This window comes from Rutidosis leptorrhynchoides, chromosome 4 (genome assembly GCF_046630445.1).
Source record: "Rutidosis leptorrhynchoides isolate AG116_Rl617_1_P2 chromosome 4, CSIRO_AGI_Rlap_v1, whole genome shotgun sequence".
Lineage (NCBI taxonomy): Eukaryota > Viridiplantae > Streptophyta > Magnoliopsida > Asterales > Asteraceae > Rutidosis > Rutidosis leptorrhynchoides.
Window position 1 is genome coordinate 424,943,608 of NC_092336.1, and position 18,001 is coordinate 424,961,608.

The 18,001-nt window shown below is 30.8% G+C and overlaps 1 long non-coding RNA gene across 1 annotated transcript; it reads right to left on the reverse strand.

Annotated features, from left to right (window-relative positions):
- Positions 1–13,714: 13,714 nt before the first annotated feature.
- LOC139844247 (uncharacterized) lies at positions 13,715–16,155 on the reverse strand. Its single transcript, XR_011757887.1, has 6 exons — positions 15,935–16,155; positions 15,285–15,480; positions 15,012–15,101; positions 14,843–14,898; positions 14,143–14,692; positions 13,715–14,055 (listed from the first exon to the last, which is right to left on the reverse strand). It is a non-coding gene; the product is annotated as an uncharacterized lncRNA (long non-coding RNA).
- Positions 16,156–18,001: the final 1,846 nt, after the last annotated feature.

Consider the following 18,001-nt stretch of genomic DNA (forward strand, 5'->3'; position numbering starts at 1 on the left):
TTATATTATATACACCACACTAATAGGATTGATTATGAAGTTGTATTATTACATTTTCTATGTTTCATGAATGTTCCAGGGATTACTTATAGATTAAGTATTTGAATTCTCGTTATTTTAATTGTATTTATTTATGATATTAACTAGTTATTGAACCCTCGCTTCGCGCCGAGGGTTCGATTTTTAATGTATTTTTTGCGTTTAGTAAAATTATTTTGTAGCTAACGATAATGTCGTTTGAAAGGACCCGTCCTAATCCATCCGGACGAATACATTACATTTGGTTACATCGCGAGGTACTTGACCTCTATATGATACATTTTACAAACATTGCATTCGTTTTGAAAAGACAAACTTTCCTTACATCGAAAGTTGACGATATGCATACCATTTCATAATACATCCAACTATAATTGACTTAATAATAATCTTGATGAACTCAACGACTCGAATGCAACGTCTTTTGAAATATGTCATGAATGACTCCAAGTAATATCTCTAAAATGAGCAAATGCACAGCGGAAGATTTTCTTTCATACCTGAGAATAAACATGCTTTCAAGTGTCAACCAAAAGGTTGGTGAGTTCATAAGTTTATCATAAAACAATAAAATTCATCATTTTGATAGACCACAAGATTTAAATGCTGCTTGGTACAAATGGGCCCGAATCCTATACTCGCCTGTAATGTACATGCGATATCTTTTAAATACAGTACACCTTTCTCGTGTACGAAATCCTTTTTCATAAATCTTAGTAACCGTACACATATCTCGTGTACAAAAATATCATACACATAATCGGTGTATAAAATCATTCTCTCGATACATAACATTCACTTTGCTTTCATAACTTGGCTTGGTAACCGACCTTAACATATAATGCGCACAATAATATCCCCAAAACAGAACATCTCGTCTGTATAATAATCATATAAACTTCGAAGTACTAAACACCACGCCCACTAGCCCTTCCGTCTAGTGAACATTCTGGGTGGGGGTATTAAACCCGGTAGCTACCTTTAGGATTCGCGTCAATTAGGCGTGCACTAATTCTCAAAATTAGTGATGTTCCCTAATACTTAGGTTACCAAGCAATAATAATCAGGGGAAAAATATTCATATCAATTGTGGCAATTATCACGTCCACATAATTCATTCGAGGAATGTTTTGCTTGTGTCTATCTCGTCAAACATTTATAAAAGCATTTCATGTATTCGCAGTTCAAAATTTATTTCAAAAGCGTTTAATAAAGCAGTTGTAAAAGTAGCGCATGTATTCTCAGTCCCAAAAATGTAAAGAGTAAAAGGGAATCAAATGAACTCACAATACTGTATTTTGTAGTAAAAATACATATGACGACATTGAACAACCGAACAATGCAGGGTTGGCCTTGATTCACGAACCTATATCATTCATTTATATATTAAAACGTATACTGGAAATCACATAGTTTCCTTTATTAATATATGTTATTTATGTAATTATAGTTAGAATATTCATACTAAAATTTCATTTAAAATCATATATTTTTAGTATATCTTAAATTATGTGTTATCTATGTTTATTTTGTATAGATATATATCTAAAATGATTAATGTAGTTAAATTAATATCTATATATATATATATATATATATATATATATATATATATATATATATATATATATATATATATATATATATATATATATATATATATATATATATATATATATATATATATATATATATATTTAGTACTATATTAAAAATACTTAATTTTGTTATATGTAGTCATATATATAATAATAATGATAATAAAAATAATAATGATAAAAATAATGATAATGATAGTTTGAATAATAATAGAAGTGATAATTTTGATAAAAATGTTAGTTTCAATAATAATACTACTTACATTAATAATGATAATAATAATAATAATAATAATAATAATAATAATAATAATAATAATAATAATGATGATAAAATTACTACTACTACTACTACTACTACTAATAATAATAATAATAATAATAATAATAATAATAATAATAATAATAATAATAATAATAATAATAATAATCATATTAATAAAAGTAATAATAATAATAATAATAATAATAATAATAATAATAATAATAATAATAATAAAATGGTACAACCTATGAAGAAAGGGGCTTTAAAAATAAAACGCCACTCCCCGGAACCCGCGACCTCCCGTTCGCCCAACACACTCCTAAAACACTCCTCCATTTGTGTTTTTCTTATTATATCTCAGACCCAGGATTAGTTAACCCGTATCATTATTGTTTTAAATCACAACCTAAAAATATTTAACCCATCTATCGGTTCCTGCTTCTTTTTCATAAAGATCATCATCATCGAGTCATCATCAAAATCTCATCATCAACATCTTCAATCCTCACCATCATCTTCATCGTAACAACCATCATCATCAATTATGCACGTACAACATCATCATTCACCCTATTCGTATATCGTTCTATCATCATTAATATGCTCGTATCCTTATCAACTTTATAAAACATCTTCTCCTAATCGTCATCCTAACCAAATCCTTAATCTAATCATTATTCTTATCTATCATTTCCATTAATACTATCACCTTATTATCAAAATTTTCAATCGATTCGATTGTGGATATTAGAACTTATCTCTAGCACTATACTCTGGCCCAAAATTACATTGGCCCAACAATACATCCCTATTTCTAAAGACAGGCCCAAGGGATAAATCACTAAGCCCACTAGGTTTATAAAACTTAGTTCGTTTTGTTCCTGGGTTGCGAGGGAAAACGGAAACCAAATAGCAGAACTGTAGCAGTTAGTTAACATCTATCCTTCTTCATGACATCATCTTTTCATGTCACCATATACCACTCATCTTCTTCCCTCGTCGAGCAGCAACATCAACCGAATAAGGCAGGAACATAAAATGATAGTAACAAAATTAAAACAGTATATATCGAGCAGTGATTATTTATTTGGTTAATGGTGATGATTATGGGTTGTGGTAGTGGTGGTTTTGGGTGGCTGTTGGGTCACATAAGGTAGTAGTAACAGAAAAAAAAAAAAAAAATATATATATATATATATATATATATATATATATATATATATATATATATAGCTTGAATTTTCTGTTGTAAAACCGAACCAGAAATCGGCAAGATGAAGTGGGTTTCAATGGAGTTTGCCGGAGGTGGTGGCGGTTGTTTATGGCTGCCAAAGACAGCAGTAGCAGCGATATAAACAGGCATTTTAACAGACAAGATGTTCATGGCAGTTGAGGTGGTGAGTGTCACGGTGGTTGATGATTAAAACATAAAAGTTTCGAGTGATGGTGGTGGTTCCCGTATGATCGTGGTGGCGGTTTATGGTTGGGTCTTCGAACAAGATTAGGAGAAGAAGGGTGACGGATAGTGGTTGTTCAAGTGATGGTTGTTTGTGGTGATCAAACAACGAGATGAGGATGATGGGTGTTTACTATACATAAACCGAATCAACACTTTATGGTTTTAAAGATGTGTGCTTGAGTGGTCGTGTGGATGGTGAATCCGGTGGAAGGAGAGTGTGAAGGTGGTTTTACGATGCCAAGAGTGTGATGGTTACTTGGTCTAGTTGATCATAGCAGAAAAACAAAAGGGTGATAAATGGGTTTTGTCTAATACATTATTATATAGATAGTTTATATCCACTGGAAAAAGAAACACAGTATTATAATATCATAAATAATTAAAACGTGTCTACTATAGATTAGCAGCTTGCAAAATTGAGTTAACCTGCCGACAGTTTAACAAGGAATGTTATATCGTGTCTATTGCTAAACAGTTAACGTATAAAAGTGTTCCTAAAAATCCCAAATTTTTAGATTAAATATATTTAATTATTTCACTCATTAACTGTTTGAAACCTGATCAAAAAGATTCGATAATTATTTCTTTTCTGTTCCAATTTATATGTACGGAATACAAAAACTTAGATTGAAAAGGTAAAAAAAAATATTTATCAAAACTACTATCTTTTTAATCAAATTTTGGAACAACTTTTATTTTAAAACTTCATATATATATATATATTAGACCTATTTTAAAAATAATTAAACGTCAACCGAAAGTTACAGACTTTTACCATTTAAGCTCAAAATTAATTATATTTAATATACGCTATGTATATATATAAACAGTTTTAAATAACAAAATTTACTACGCACATAAATATATATTAAATAATTAAATTAAATATTACAATATATATATATATACAAGTAATATACATATAAAATAATAGTTTTTATTACAATGTATTTTATTGTGCATATTTATTTATAACAATAAATGTATATAATAGTTTATTAATGTTCATGTTATTATATATATTATACATATATTTAAATACACATATTTATATATATCCACATATTTACAAGCAATGGTTCGTGAATCATCGGGGACAGTCGAAGGTCACATGATTTCATGAAACAGTTCAAATATTTTAAGACTCGGTTTAATAGACTTTGCTTATCGTGTCAAAACTATATAAAGATTAAGCTTAAATTTGGTCGGAAATTCCCGGGTCATCACAGTACTTACCCGTTAAAGAAATTTCGTCCCGAAATTTGATAGAGATGGTCATGGCTGACAATAAGTATGTTTTTATGATGATTATGAGTTGATAAATAGAGTCTTATCAACATTGAGTAATATTGATAAAATAATTCGATTACTCGAAACGTACGAGTAAAGCTATCACAAAAGATTGAGATAGAAATTTAACTTTTGACATAATCACGGTGGATTTCCGGAATTCAAGGGATTTAGAGAAAATCTTTGTAATAAGATTTAATTATTCGATAATTAAAGAAATTAAAATTTTCTTTTCTTAAATGCAATAATATATCTCGATTGTTCGGTCTAACTTTTCAAATTACCAGAAGTCACGAGAAAAGATAGAACTATCAGGAAAATACATTATTGATATGTTTAGAGATTAGATAGAATGTAAGAGTCGTGTAATATGGCACATGATGACGGTATAGTCTGTGAATCATCACGTTCTATTAGAAACTCAGCATGACTTACTGTAATATAATCACGTTGATCAAGTGTCATTATATTATACTAACTCATGCTTCAGTTCCCAACACTTCTTCAAAAACATTCATAATTTAAACTCGAAGGTTTACAGAATATAGAAACTATACAGTTTCCTTTATGATGTAATACTGATAACGCGATAAAATAGATGATTTCAGATAAGAATATTTATGAAGATATCTTCAGAAATATTGAGGATATTAATATTGAAAGATACGATAATATCTTAGAATTTTAGAATCAAATTGTGATGAAGAAATTCATTCACGATGATTTAGAGCGATCAAGGAGCAAGGTATTCACTAAAGATTTCATCAGAGACAGAATCATCAGGATTCTTTATGTACAAGTTTAGTCCTTGTGATTTGTTCAGAGTTTCAGAATGAGAGATCATAATTCTAAGAGATAAATGTTATATGTATATATAACTTTTGATGTAGAAACGCTGCGAGATTCAAAATACTGATTGCTGATTTCCCGATACTTGGTATGGCAATTCTTGTTACAAGATGCCGATGAGTTCATGATAAGACTTCAATAGATAAATATAGTGTTTTGTCGAAGAGATTTAAGCTAAGGAGCAACGAGGTTGCTGGTACGTCTGCTGGTAATATGATGGAATATAAAAAGTTTCCCGATAACAATAAAAGAGCACACATATATATCAAAGTTATAATAAGGTTGTTTCAAACAAAAAATCGAAGTTGACTTGTTGGAGCTGTGACAAAATTGGCTAATTTGGAAAGAGATTGCAAAGTTATTTTCGGTAATAATAACGCTAAAGGAATTAGCACAGCTACGCGTTAAACGTTTACTCAGTTTCCGAGAGTTTTCAGGTGCATAACTATATGCATTGATCTTTTCTTCCGTAGATGAAGTGCGGTTGGTTCATCCTCTCGATTGAGGTGTTTTCAAGAATTATGAAAGGTTTGAACGCAGATTGTAACCGTCAAAATACCAATGAGGTTTAAGACGAAATCAAGTGGCAAACTTGAAGAAATGTTTTGTTTCATATGTTATAATCAATATTTTAATTCATTTTAATTGTTCAATGTTTTTAGTCCACAGTCGATAGTCCACAGTTAACAGTCCAATAATTCATATATAGTTTAATTTATAATATTCGAATTAATTAATACGTATCGTGACCCGTGTACATGTCTCAGACTCGATCACAACTCAAAGTATATATATTATTGTAGAATCAACCTCAACCCTGTATAGCTAACTCCAGCATTACTGCATATAGAGTGTCTATGGTTATTCCAAATAATATATATAGATGCGTCGATATGATATGTCAAAACCTTGTATACGTGTCCCGATATTTAAAGTGCGTAAAATAAATAACAGAAATTAAATGACGATAAATAAATTGCGAGAATTAAAATTGCGATAATTAAATTGCGATAAATAAATTGCGATAAATAAAATGTAATCAGTTAGCTAGGACAGCGTGAATTCTTAACAAAATTTCAATTAATTAATTCGTTTGTTTCTAACAAATTTTATTTTGTCCAACGTTTTCTTCATTATGCCACTTGTTGGATTCTGATAGGTCAAAATCCAAATATGAAATTGATTGAAAATGGTTACTCTGTGTTGACGGATATGTATATCGGTGAATGTAAGTAAGATAGTAAATGACTGTTGAATCAAATTCGAAGATTGTACAGTGTAACTTATTAATGTGAAATCTAAATATTCCTCGGGTATTACCTACCCGTTAAAATATTTTCACCATTAACAGTTTGTACGAAAGAATTTTTAATTACAATCTTTATGAAAATATACTTACATATATATTTTCTTCAGATGTAATATAGATTTAATGAGTTAATATGATATTAATCTCATTTGATTTTTCGGTTGGAACTAGAATAAATAATCTCTAAAACTTTAGAGATTACTTAATCGTTATGTAGAACGAAGATGAATAATGTAGAACGATTCGTAGAACGATGATTAAGTTCGAGGTACATAATGAGATGTTGAGGCATGTGATGTTGAAACTTGGGTTGTTGGTGGTACTGGTGTTGTTACTGATGGTACTGTTGGTGCCGATGATGTTGCTGAAGCTGGTAAATTTTGCACCATATTCTCCAAAAATCATTACTCAGGCGCGAAGCTCGTTGACTTCTTGGATTACTCCGGGATGATTTTCGGTAAGAACGAGCGAATGAATAAGGTTTAGAATCTGAGATATTATGTAATAATGACGAGATATTCGGGAAATGAGGTTGAAAATGGTATTACAGACAGGTTCGCCGGTAAGTGCTTCAGGTTCTTTGCCAAAAGGACAATATGGTGGATGAAAGGGATCGCCCTCTTCTTGTCTCCAATGATTAAGTAGACTATTGAACCCATCAGATGAATTGGGGATGGCTGATTGGTTGATTCATTCTGGTGACGCTGCTTCCAGAGCTTAGGTGAACACCCATGTCGGAATAGCTGTCGGAATAACTATCGGAATAGCTATCGAAATCTGAGGGACTCGAACTGGTTGATGGATTCATCTCGTACGATCAGATGAAGGATATTCGATAAGAAATAGATTATAGGATGTAGATTAATATCCTGCAATAAATAATTTACATATGCATATATAATACTAAAATCCCATAAGTTACGGAGGAATCTACGGAAGCTGTCAGGCAAAGTCTATAGTAACAGATACGCTAAGATATGAATTTATCTATACACAGTCTATGCAAAAGAGGCAGTAAGACGTGTCTAGACTTTAAGGATGATAAGCAAATAATTTTTGACACTAAATGATAATCAAAACTTTTGACATGCAGACACGGTCGAAGTCCAGAACCACTAATGCATCTAAACAACTATCAGTTAGACACACTAATGCAAGACCTGGTTCGCTAAGACCACCGCTCTGATACCAAATGAAAGGACTCGTCCTAATCCATCCGGATGAATACATTACATTTGGTTACATCGCGAGGTACTTGACCTCTATATGATACATTTTACAAACATTGCATTCGTTTTGAAAAGACAAACTTTCCTTACATCGAAAGTTGACGATATGCATACCATTTCATAATACATCCAACTATAATTGACTTAATAATAATCTTGATGAACTCAACGACTCGAATGCAACGTCTTTTGAAATATGTCATGAATGACTCCAAGTAATATCTCTAAAATGAGCAAATGCACAGCGGAAGATTTTCTTTCATACCTGAGAATAAACATGCTTTCAAGTGTCAACCAAAAGGTTGGTGAGTTCATAAGTTTATCATAAAACAATAAAATTCATCATTTTAATAGACCACAAGATTTAAATGATGCATGATACAAATGGGCCCGAATCCTATACCCGCCTGTAATGTACATGCGATATCTTTTAAATACAGTACACCTTTCTCGTGTACGAAATTCTTTTTCATAAATCTTAGTAACCGTACACATATCTCGTGTACAAAAATATCATACACATAACCTGTGTATAAAATCATTCTCTCGATACATAACATTCACTTTGCTTTCATAACTTGGCTTGGTAACCGACCTTAACATATAATGCGCACAATAATATCCCCAAAACAGAACATCTCGTCTGTATAATAATCATATAAACTTCGAAGTACTAAACACCACGCCCACTAGCCCTTCCGTCTAGTGAACATTTTGGGTGGGGGTGTTAAACCCGGTAGCTACCTTTAGGATTCGCGTCAATTAGGCGTGCACTAATTCTCAAAATTAGTGATGTTCCCTAATTCTTAGGTTACCAAGCAATAATAATCAGGGGAAAAATATTCATATCAATTGTGGCAATTATCATGTCCACATAATTCATTCGAGGAATGTTTTGCTTGTGTCTATCTCGTCAAACATTTATAAAAGCATTTCATGTATTCGCAGTTCAAAATGTATTTCAAAAGCATTTAATAAAGCAGTTGTAAAAGTAGCGCATGTATTCTCAGTCCCAAAAATGTAAAGAGTAAAAGGGAATCAAATGAACTCACAATACTGTATTTTGTAGTAAAAATACATATGACGACATTGAACAACCGAACAATGCAGGGTTGGCCTTGGATTCACGAACCTATATCATTCATTTATATATTAAAACGTATACTGGAAATCACATAGTTTCCTTTATTAATATATGTTATTTATGTAATTATAGTTATAATATTCATACTAAAATTTCATTTAAAATCATATATTTTTAGTATATCTTAAATTATGTGTTATCTATGTTTATTTTGTATAGATATATATCTAAAATGATTAATGTAGTTATATTAATATATATATATATATATATATATATATATATATATACATACATATACATATATATATATATATATTTAGTACTGCATTAAAAATACTTAATTTTGTTATATGTAGTCATATATATAATAATAATGATAATAAAAATAATAATGATAAAAATAATGATAATTCTAATAATAATGATAATGATAGTTTGAATAATAATAGAAGTGATAATTTTGATAAAAATGTTAGTTTCAATAATAATACTACTTACATTAATAATGATGATAATAATAATAATAATAATAATAATAATAATAATAATAATAATGATAAAATTACTACTACTACTACTACTACTACTACTACTACTACTACTACTACTACTACTAATAATAATAATAATAATAATAATAATAATAATAATAATAATAATAATAATAATAATAATAATAATAATAATAATAATAATATAATAATAATAATAATATCAATCATAATAATAATAATAATATTAATAAAAGTAATAATAATAATAATAATAATAATAATAATAATAATAATAATAATAATAATAATAATAAAAATAAAAGGGTACAACCTATGAAGAAATGGGCTTTAAAAATAAAACGCCACTCCCCGGGCTCGAACCCGCGACCTCCCGTTCACCCAACACACTCCTAAACCACTCCTCCATTTGTGTTTTTCTTATTATATCTCAGACCCAGAATTAGTTAACCCGTATCATTTTTGTTTTAAATCACAACCTAAAAATATTTAACCCATCTACCGGTTTCTGCTTCTTTTTCATAAAGATCATCATCATCGAGTCATCATCAAAATCTCATCATCAACATCTTCGATCCTCACCATCATCTTCATCGTAACAACCATCATCATCAATTATGCACGTACAACATCATCATTCACCCTATTCGTATATCGTTCTATCATCATTAATATGCTCGTATCCTTATCAACTTTATAAAACATCATCTCCTAATCGTCATCCTAACCAAATTCTTAATCTAATCATTATTCTTATCTATCATTTCCATTAATACTATCACCTTATTATCAAAATTTTCAATCGATTCGATTGTGGATATTAGAACTTATCTCTAGCACTATACTCTGGCCCAAAATTACATTGGCCCAACAATACATCCCTATTTCTAAAGACAGGCCCAAGGGATAAATCACTAAGCCCACTAGGTTTATAAAACTTAGTTCGTTTTGTTCCTGGGTTGCGAGGGAAAACGGAAATCAAATAGCAGAACTGTAGCAGTTAGTTAACATCTATCCTTCTTCATGACATCATCTTTTCATGTCACCATATACCACTCATCTTCTTCCCTCGTCGAGCAGCAACATCAACCGAATAAGGCAGGAACATAAAATGATAGTAACAAAATCAAAACAGTATATATCGAGCACTGATTATTTATTTGGTTAATGGTGATGATTATGGGTTGTGGTAGTGGTGGTTTTGGGTGGCTGTTGGGTCACATAAGGTAGTAGTAACAGAAAAAAAAATATATATATATATATATATATAGCTTGAATTTTCTGTTGTAAAACCGAACCAGAAATCAGCAAGATGAAGTGGGTTTCAATGGAGTTTGCCGGAGGTGGTGGCGGTTGTTTATGGCTGCCAAAGACAGCAGTAGCAGCGATATAAACAGGCATTTTAATAGACAAGATGTTCATGGCAGTTGAGGTGGTGAGTGTCACGGTGGTTGATGATTAAAACATAAAAGTTTCGAGTGATGGTGGTGGTTCCCGTATGATCGTGGTGGCGGTTTATGGTTGGGTCTTCGAACAAGATTAGGAGAAGAAGGGTGACGGATAGTGGTTGTTCAAGTGATGGTTGTTTGTGATGATCAAACAACGAGATGAGGATGATGGGTGTTTACTATACATAAACCGAATCAACACTTTATGGTTTTAAAGATGTGTGCTTGAGTGGTCGTGTGGATGGTGAATCCGGTGGAAGGAAAGTGTGAAGGTGGTTTTACGATGCCAAGAGTGTGATGGTTACTTGGTCTAGTTGATCATAGCAGAAAAACAAAAGGGTGATAAATGGGTTTTGTCTAATACATTATTATATAGATAGTTTATATCCACTGGAAAAAGAAACACAGTATTATAATATCATAAATAATTAAAACGTGTCTACTATAGATTAGCAGCTTGCAAAATTGAGTTAACCTGCCGACAGTTTAACACGGAATGTTATATCGTGTCCATTGCTAAACAGTTAACGTATAAAAGTGTTCCTAAAAATCCCAAATTTTAGATTAAATATATTTAATTATTTCACTCATTAACTGTTTGAAACCTGATCAAAAAGATTCGATAATTATTTCTTTTCTGTTCCAATTTATATGTACGGAGTACAAAAACTTATATTGAAAAGGTAAAATTTTTTTTTATCAAAACTACTATCTTTTTAATCAAATTTTGGAACAACTTTTATTTTAAAACTTCATATATATATATATATATATATATATATATATATATATATATATATATATATATATATATATATATTTTTATATATATATATATATATATGTTAGACCTATTTTAAAAATAATTAAACGTCAACCGAAAGTTACAGACTTTTACCATTTAAGCTCAAAATTAATTATATTTAATATACGCTATGTATATATATAAACAGTTTTAAATAACAAAATTTACTACGCACATAAATATATATTAAATAATTAAATTAAATATTACAATATATATATACAAGTAATATACATATAAAATAATAGTTTTTATTACAATGTATTTTATTGTACATATTTATTTATAACAATAAATGTATATAATAATTTATTAATGTTCATGTTATTATATATATTATACATATATTTAAATACACATATTTATATATATCCACATATTTACAAGCAATGGTTCGTGAATCATCGGAGACAGTCGAAGGTCACATGATTTCATGAAACAGTTCAAAAATTTTGAGACTCGGTTTAATAGACTTTGCTTATCGTGTCAAAACTATATAAAGATTAAGTTTAAATTTGGTCGAAAATTCCCGGGTCGTCACATCGTTGAAGCGCAAATCGAGTCGAACTAAAAGGTATAACCCGTGAGAGATTTAAATGTTATTTTAATTAACAATATATGTGCATCTCCGCGTTTCGCTATGGAATTGTCGACTTTTAAAAATTTAACGCAAAATCAACGTGTATGAAAAATACCCCAAATATTTTGCGTTTTTTAAAAAGCGCCCGTTTTGCGTATAGCTAGTGACATTGTGTTCCTAAAATTATTTCGAGTTTAACGATGGTGTCGAAAAAATTTAACTCGTTGCGAGCGAAAAGATAAGACCCGTTGAATATTTGGGTGGAGTTTATTTAAGATTTTTTATGAAAATGGTTATTTGACACTTTACCCCTGTTTGGGGGGTCGATTTGAATTTTTCAAAAAAGTGTTGGGGCCTTTGTTGGTAAAATGAAATTTAGTTAAAATTAAAAAAAAAAAAAATTGAAAAGTCGAAAATGCCCTTGATACTATTCATAACTTTTGTCTATTAGTAACTACTAGTTGTGGAGTTCTCGCTTCGCGCCGGGGCTCCGTTTTGAATGCGAGTTAAAAAAAAGTCTTTCCTTTTGTGGATCTATTTTGCAAAAAAGAATTTTTTCGACATCTAACATTCATCTAACATTGAAGGGTTGTTCCTTTTATGAAAGTTGCTTCTTTTAGCGTTAAAGTTAGTTGATCTATTTTGTAAAAATAAAAAATATTTTTCGACATCTTTTGGTAGCATTGAAGAGTTGTTCCTTTTAAGAAAGTTGCTTCTTTTATCGTTGGAGACAAAAAAAAATGTAGCACAGTAGTGGCCTATGTGGGTCCTACTATTTGAGCGCAGTGTAGAAGCCGGTAAAGCGTGGTGGGTGTTTTTGGTGTTAGTGATGGGATAAATAATAATTTATAATATAAGTATAAAGTAGGGGGTTCAATTTGTATTTTAATAAAAGTGAAGGGGTTGGTTTGTAAAAAATGAAAAATTGAATAGTACTATTCATAACAAATAAGACAAATTTTGTCTATTAGTTATATTGGTAACTAGTGTAGGGGTCCGCGCTTCGCGGCGAATATCGTAAGCGTTTGTGTTAAATCGACTATTACCCAATTTTACACTCAAATGACCTAAGCATGTATTTGGATCTACTACATGAAAAAAATTCCTGGTATCGGCTTAGTCTGAAAAGAAGAAAAGTGAAAGAACATAATAAATAACATAAACTTCAGTAATCAAGTCTTCTAACAAAATTTAAAAACTAAAGCTTCATTCACATGTGTTTAAAAAGTTCAAATTTTAGTATCAAGCAAGCTTAAGTGCCTTGGACTTCATTTAGAGCTATCTCATCCGTTTCATAATGGACAACCAAGTCAACACAGACATCGTTAGACCCATCATTTTTGTATAAAGAAGAATAATGAACTAAACATGAAGTTCTTCTGAATGTAAAATGAATGGCCACCACCACCCTTTTGATAAGAAGATTTTATGGCAATAAACGTAATGACACCCATTTTGCATGTCATGTGCTCCAATAATCAAAAGGATAGAGATCAATATCACTAACAACATAAAATCTATGAATCTGTTTGTTGTAAAAGTAGTGAAATCTTTTTAGCAATTTCTTCAAAGTGACTACCATAACCTACATCATAAACACAGGCGTATAACACGAACATAAATATATAACATTCCCTAGAACACATAGAATAATCTGGAAGGTTGAAATTACCTTTTGAGCAGTCAGATCAAGGTCTCTATTCTCCTTATTAACGGGTTCGTGGTACATGTCGTAGTGCTAAGCATGGTGAACCATGTTAATTTTTGTTATACGGTAATAAAAGGTTGCTGGTTGATCTAGTAGCAAAACGGGGGATGACATGTCTACACATCTTTCCGCCAGTCCAGCATTAATGCATTACATCTTGCTCTAATTTAAAAAACTGCATGTTGAGTTCATACCCATCACTTGGTATAAACCCTTCCTTTTAGGTTAAACCCGCCATTGATCTAGTCTCACCCACACTAACCCATGGATGTCCCGGAAACATTAATAAAATGGAAATTAGTACAAATATATCATCATAAAGTATGTACATAAAAGATTTTAAAAACTTAATGAGAACATTATTATAAGATATAAGAGGAATAGGACTTGCTAAGCACTTGATATTAATATGCTATAATCAAAACTAAAATTTTGATGCAGATGCAAACAATATGTCTAGTGCAAACTTTTTTGAGCGAGTTAGCTATATTCTTATACCAGGAAATCTGTGACACTATTCAAAAAGATAATACTCCATAATCTATAACCTACGACGTAGTAAAATAAGCAATTTATAAATAAATGGTTCAAATTTGCCACCTTTAGATAATTACACAATTAACTGAATATATTTTTGAAACATATTAAGAGGGTGGGGACTTACATCAAAATGTAAGATGTTGAGATGAAGATCAAGAGCTGTGAACATATTAGCGAAGGCTTTAACCGAGTTGAGAGATGCAAGATACAACAAATATATTAAACACTTGCTTGCCAGATTACATACAACATACAAATAGCATAACAACAAAAACAAAATTAGAAATATGCACCTTCATTATCAAAACTCATAGAACCTTAAAAGAGGTTGGTCTGCAGCTGTTGCTTGAAATGACCAGTAAATCAGCCTTCGTATGTTTGACCTGCAATTTCAAATCATGACAATGGAATTTCAATATACAAATTTAAATAATGAGTTTGCAACTTGATATAGTGGGAAAAAAAAAACCCCTAAATATACTACTATAGTATACCTGTAGTAAGTAGTAACATACATATAAACATCAAACTTATATCATTAGATCACAATCTAGCTCAAGACTTACAGAGTGTGATCAAGTAGATGACTCTTCAACATACACATAACTCTTCACACATCATAATCAAAGCCATAACCATTCACTTGTGTTCATCATCACCACCTTCAGTTTCATCATCATTATAATCCATATCATTTGTTTCTTTATGTTTCTTGCAAGATTCCACATTCCCATCATCGCCACGGTTCTTGTTCGGACTCGACTGAAATAATACGAACAAAGTTAAAAAAATATTATAGATAACTACAGGTATTCAGACCTCATAGATTTAAGTAACAACGAACCCGAAAACGTATATGTTTGATTCATATAAAGCTAAAACTCAAAAATTGCAACTCAGATCAAAGATCAAATACATATACTAACTATGAATCATACGGACTAACAAAGCCTAAAGTAAATCAATAGCCCTTTATAAAGTTTCTTATAAAAGCACACGTAATGTTGTGTAATAACAAACTTTTTAGTCACAAAATTATTAGTAGCATACCTCTTCTTTTTTCATACTTGCCATAATGTGAACTAACAATATTGCACATCAAATAAAAAAAATGCCAAGTTCTTAAAAAGCAAAACCTGTATAACAAAACTTTGCAGATACATATAGCATAACAAAGACCACAATCAGTGATTATACAAAACATATATGAAATTACCTTTATATAGTAGAATTTTCAATACAACTTCAAGATTTGCAGAGCAATCTACAAACAACAGATGAACCATATCAACATAGAAAGCCAAAATATTGTCAGCCAGAACAATGACTACACAAACGATGGTGTGGTGTACATCAGATTTAACCTTTTCCATTAGTTATTCAATATACTTATCATCAAATATTGTCTTCCCCTTTCCCATTCTTTCATATTTAAACTGAAAAGTGAAAACTCTGATTTTATGAAAGTCACGATTACACAAAAGAATTGCATACGCATACTCTGTTCGAATTCATTTCCTTACTTATTCATATATTCATATATAATCTACATATAAACCGTAATATAAGTATTTTATCTCACATATATCAGTTGCAATAATTAACTATTATCAAATAATTTAATGAACAAAATGGCATAACAGAACCAAATTCACAAAAGGAAAGCCAAAAAAAGCATAAATCAAAACGAAAAAAAACATATGATCGAAACAAAAAACAGTAAGATTGACAGTGAGGATTTCGTCTTGTTAATCGCAACAAACCACCAGAATTAGGTATGAGCGACGAACTGAAAAAAAAAAAAAAAAAAAGGAAAACACAGTCGTTACTTACCTCTTCCACCATCTGCCTCGTCGACCACCCCCGCCGCCGCCGACGGATCCAATAACGCCAACTTCCCTATAATATTTGTGGAGATTATTCAAGTTTAGAGAAATTTAGAAAGATTTAGAAGATATATTTAGAAAGAGAGAGATAGAGATGATGAATATGCGATTTAGAAGAAAAAAAAATCGAGTTCATCCATGGCGGCTTCATGTTCATCATCTGATTTAATAATTTGTTCCTGAAATGATTAATGATCCTTCACGAAACTGTTTACACGATGCATCATGAGTAGTTTGCAATCGATTTCAAACATCAATTCCACTTAATTGGTTTTTGGTGATTATCAATTTCAAGGATGAATGAAGGAGGTGATTATTAAAAACAACAAACAAAGAAGAATACGTATAACAAAGGGTCCCGAGTCTTCAAAAAAAAAAAAAAAAAAAAAAAAAGTTACCGCTGAAGTTAAACGGTGGATTTTAGGGTAGGAAAAAAAAGTTACCGCTAAAGTTAAACAGTGGATTTTAGGGTAGGAAAAATTACGCTAATCTCTTTATATATTAAAGTAAACACACAATTGAGTGACAAATCCTTTTAAAAATAAATCCTAGCCATCCAATTTGTTGATCTCCATCAATCTTAACCATACAATAAGGATAATACACTTAATCACGTGATTAGACCCTTCCTTAGCATCTAATCAGACTAAAATGCCCCCATCAAAATTAAACAAGCTGGGTTGGGCATCGGTTTTAGGGTTCAAGCAAAGAAACCTCATTTGCATTTACACGCTCCATTCTTCATCATTCTTCCTTCTTAAGCTACACTCTGCATTCAATTAGGGTTGCGATTCAAAAATCATTTTCCATTCTCTCAATTAAACCATCATCATCGTGCTTCTTCATCTTCATCATCATAACCGATTGCTACATATGCAATCGGAGTTCGTATCTAACACCAACCACCCATGTTAGGGATCTGATCGTTTATTCGTGTCCGACACCAATTGGAATTCATATTCGACACAAATATGCATAAATGCTACAGATGCAATTAGGGCTCTGATCATTGATCCGATAAACTAGAACGCCGTTAATTGGGTCTTTTGAATTGACATCGATGCTTATTCTACAATCTTCAAGGTACGTCAATACTATTTTAACACTATTTAAAATTAGTTGTTGATGCAGATGAATTTTATGTTACAGTTGAAACGGGTGAAAATCAAACAAGAAAAGAAATCGAGGTACGTTAATCTATATAGGATGGTTCACGTTCTTTTCGTTTAAGTTCAATTATAAGTGTCTTCACCATATGGTAATGTACAAAGGGAATTTTCACAGAAACAATAGATTTGGGAAAATGGGTATGGAATCAGTGAATTATTAGAATTTTAAGATTTTTGTACCATAAGTTTAATGTCTGATTTTAAGATTTTAATGACATATATTTGGAT